We start from the raw sequence: 4,867 nt of genomic DNA, 5'->3' as shown, positions 1-4,867 counted from the left end.
GACGTCATGAATGTGAGAGAACTGAGGTGGCAACTCCAGTTGATAAGCCACCAGCCCACGACGGGCGAGAATACGGAAGGGACCAATGTAGCGAGGAGCTAACTTTCCCTTGACTCCGAACCGATGAGTGCCTCTCAAAGGAGTAACACGCAGATAAGCTTGTTCACCAGGTTGATAAGTTGAACCCCAGTGTTTCCGGTCATAGTTGCTCTTCTGGCGGGATTGGGCCGCCTTGAGATTATCCCGGACAATGCGAACCTGCTCTTCAGCTTGTTGAATAATGTCCGGACCAATGAGTGCTCATTCCCCAGTTTCTGACCAATTCAGAGGGGTTCGGCACTTACGTCCATAAAGCACTTCAAAGGGTGCCATCTTCAAGCTGGCTTGATAGCTGTTGTTATAAGAGAACTCCGCATAAGGGACAGACTCTTCCCACTTCTTGCCGAAAGAAATAACACAAGCTCGAAGCATGTCTTCAAGAATTTGATTGACTCGCTCGACTTGGCCTTGGGATTGGGGATGATAAGCAGTGCTCCAGGTAATATGAGTTCCCATTGCCTCTTGGAAACTATCCCAGAACTTAGAAGTGAAAATACTGCCGCGGTCTGAACTGATCTCCTTCGGAATGCCGTGGAGTGACACAATTCGGGAGATATACAAGGTTGCCAATTGACTAGCAGTGATAGTCTCCTTGACTGGCAGAAAGTGAGCAACCTTCGAGAATTGGTCGATGACGACAAAGATAGCATTGTTACCTTTCTGAGACTTGGGAAGGCCAGTGACGAAGTCCATTTGGATCTTATCCCACTTCCATTCAGGAATCGGAAGCGGTTGTAGAAGTCCAGCCGGTTTCTGATGTTCTGCTTTGACGCGACGACAAACATCACATTCTTCAATATATCGAGCAATGTCTTGCTTCATCTTAGACCACCAGTACTTCTGACGGATGTCAAGATACATCTTGGTACTTCCCGGATGAATAGAGAGAGGGGTGTCATGCACTTCTTTCATCACCTTCTCTGTCATAAGCTCGAACCGGGGTACGACAATGCGATCTCTGAAGTATAAGGTTCCATCTTCACCAAGTGAGAAATCTCTGGACTTCTCTAAGGCAAGATCCTTTTTCGTCACATCAACATGAGCATCTTTGGCTTGAGCAGACTTGATTGCTTTCAGAAGAGTTGGTTCCAAAACAAGGTTATTCAGAGAACCCTATGGAACTAGTTGAAGGTTCAGCTTGCATAGCTCTTCATAAAGGCGGGGTTGAGCTTTGTAGACCTGGTGATTATTGCAATAAGACTTTCGGCTTAGGGCATCGGCCATTACATTAGCCTTGCCAGGTGTATAAGATATACCGCAGTTGTAGTCAGCAATAGCTTCCATCCATCGCTGCTGACGGAGGTTCAGATCTGGCTGAGTAAACAGGTATTTCAGACTCTGATGATCGGTGAAGATCTCACAACGATTACCGAGAAGGTATTGTCGCCATAGTTTCAGTGCAAAGATAACCGCAGCAAGCTCGAGGTCATGAACTGGGTAGTTCTCTTAGTGAGGACGCACTTGACAGGAGGCATAGGCAATCACTCTGCGCTCTTGCATTAGGACGCAGCCTAATCCTTGACGTGAAGCGTCGCAATAGATGACAAAGTCCTTGCGAGAATCAGGGGGAGCAAGCACTGGGGCAGAAGTCAGTTTGTCCTTGAGTGCCTGGAAACTTTCCTGACATTTGTTTGTCCAATCGAACTTAACGCCTTTGTGAAGCAGATTAGTCAGTGGCTTGGCGATCTTGGAGAAGTTCTCGACAAAGCGGCGACAATAGCTGGCCAGTCCGAGAAAGCTTCTGACTTGCTTGACAGTCTTCGGAGGGGTCCAGTCAAGAATAGCCTGAATGCGCTCTGGGTTGATGGCAATACCACCCTTGGAGATAACATGACCAAGGTAGGTGACTTCGGGTAACCAGAATTCACACTTGGAATACTTGGCATAAAGTTGATGCTCTCGAAGCTTCTCCAGAACAAGACGAAGATGTTCAGCATGTTCTTCTTTATTCTTCGAATATACCAGGATATCATCCAGATAGACTACGACGAACTTGTCGAGGTAATCCATGAATATATAGTTCATCGGACGAGAGAATGTAGCTGGAGCATTGGTTAAACCGAATGACATGACGGTGTACTCGTAAGAACCATAACGAGTCACAAATGCGGTCTTTGGAATATCCTCTTCACGAACACGGATCTGGTGGTAACCCAACCTCAAGTCGAGTTTAGAGAATATCGATGAACCCGCAAGTTGATCATACAGATCATTGATCCGAGGAAGGGGATATTTGTTTTGAATTGTAGCTTGGTTGATAGGACGATAGTCTTGGACCAAACGGTTCGTACTGTCCTTCTTCTTGACGAAGAGAGAAGGTGCTCCCCAAGCAGAGGAACTTGGACGAATGAAACCCTTGTGAAGAGATTTGTCGATTTCCTCCTTAAGCTCAAGGAGTTCATCAGGTGGCATCTTGTAGGGTCGTTTTGCAATAGGAACGGTGCCTGGTTTCAAGTCGATGACGAACTCGACAGCCCGGGCAGGGGGTATTCCTGGAAGTTCTTCTGGAAATATGTCTTGGAAGTCGCGAACGACTGGAATCTTTTCAATTCCCTCAAGAGGTGCCGCGTTCAACGCATTCAAAGCATAAAGTCGTGCTTCAGCGTTTTGAACAAGCTGAGCATGGTAGGTTACAATCTCATCTGAAGGATGTAGGAGGTGAACGACCTTGGTAGCGCAAACGATAGAGGCAGTATGCGCTTTCAACCATTCCATTCCCAGAATGAGGTCAATATTGGAAGACTCTAGAATAATGGGTGAAACAAGGAATTCCAACCCTTCAATTTCAACAGGAACATCGCGACCAATCATGGTAGTTTGACATCGGCCCGCAGGGGTGCGTACCACTATCGGAGTGTTCATGGGCTCGCATCGAATGTCATGTGCGTAAGCAAAATTTTCTGACATGAATGAATGTGATGCTCCTGAATCAAACAAAACAGAAGCTGGTACTGAATTAACAAGGAGAGTACCCATCACAGTGGCAGGCTGGTCTTGAGCTTCATTCAGATCAACATGATTAGCCTGACCACGACCATAAGGTCTGGCATTGTTGTTATGGGGTTGATTGTTACGGTCAGTTGAAGACAGAGCTAGCTGATTCTGATTCTGAGGGCATTTCCTGGAGCGGTGACCTGGAAGGCCACACTTGGAGCACAGACCATCATTGGGATTGGGAGCAGAAGCTTGGGGTGGTACAGCCCGAAGGGGCTGCCTCTGCGGTTGAGGAGGCAGACGAGGTGCAACATAGGACTGTCTTGGTGCAGGTGCAGTTGGACGATACATGCTGTGGGGAATCCATATCCGACGCTTCTGCGCTGACGGGCCCGAAGATGGGCCAGCGTCACGGCTACGCCTGAGGGATCCCTGGTGTTCCTGAAGACCAGTCTCAACCTGAATAGCCTTGTTCACCAAGGTGGCAAAGTCGGCAAAGTCATGAACGAGCAATGCTAGCTTGATATCAGGGTGAAGTCCATCACGAAACTTCTCTTGCTTACGAGCATCAGTTGCAATGTCTTCTTCAGCATAACGTGACAAGTCCAGAAATTCCCGTTGATAAGCATCTACAGTCTTGTTGCCTTGGGTGAGGTTGCGGAACTCTCGCTTCTTCCTGTCCATGGTTCCCCGAGGAATGAAACAGGCATGGAAGGCAGCTTGGAAATCTGGCCAAGTAATGACCGTTCCAGCAGGTAGGGTACGCCTGTGGCTGTCCCACCATTGAGCAGCAGGACCCTTCAGAAAGAAAGATGCGAAGGTGACATAGCTGGCAGGAGCAACACTAGCAGACTCCATTTCATATGTGATGTCGCGGAGCCAGTCATCAGCATCAAGGGGTTGAGTTGAGCTGCGGTAGATAGTTGGGTTGAGGCGCATGAAGTCCTGCAGAGTTACTCGGGTTGGATGTTGATTCATGTTCGGACGAGGAAACTGAGCCATCATTCCTTCCATGAACTGGCGAGTTAACTCAAACTGTTGCCTCATTCCAGTAAAGAATTCAGGCGGTGGTGGGTCGTTGGCACCACAGCCACGACCAGCGGGTCTAACCATACTGCTAACATGTAACAGGGGTAGTTCAGCATTGAGCATTTGCAAAGATAAGGATCATTCATGATGAAAACATGCATAATGAAGGAGGTACGATGGATTCCACTCCGTAGTCAACACGACAGGGTGTGCACTACTCAAAATGCTATTCTAAGGAATAACTATGGCTTCATCCAACTTCGGGGTGAATGTGGTCACGGGATCCTAATGTTAGTAAATTCGTTTAACCCGAGTAGAAGAGAGTTCAGAGTCCCAGAGTATAGACGAGGAGTAAAAGATGCTAATACCACCCAATGGTGACGTGGGCCCGTAAGCCACACAGCCAATGTTAGTAAAAGTTTTCAGTGACTAGACTCAACTTCGGCCAAGGAGTTGGAAAGGGGGCTACCTACAGGCAGTCGGCTCTGATACCAACTTGTGACGCCCTCGATACAATCGTACACTAATCATACACGCAAATGTGTACGATCAAGATCAAGGACTCACGGGAAGATATCACAACACAACTTTAGACACAAAAATAAAATAATACAAGCTTTATATTACAAGCCAGGGGCCTCGAGGGCTCGAATACATAAGCTCGAAAACACAAGAGTCAGCGGAAGCAACAATATCTGAGTACAGACATGAGTTAGACAAGTTTGCCTTAAGAAGGCTAGCACAAAACAACAACGATCGAAAAGGCAAGGCCTCCTGCCTAGGAGCCTCCTAACTACTCTTGGTC

This window comes from Triticum dicoccoides, chromosome 6A (assembly GCF_002162155.2).
Source record: "Triticum dicoccoides isolate Atlit2015 ecotype Zavitan chromosome 6A, WEW_v2.0, whole genome shotgun sequence".
NCBI classification, from domain to species: domain Eukaryota; kingdom Viridiplantae; phylum Streptophyta; class Magnoliopsida; order Poales; family Poaceae; genus Triticum; species Triticum dicoccoides.
Note: the sequence above shows the minus strand (reverse complement) of the source record.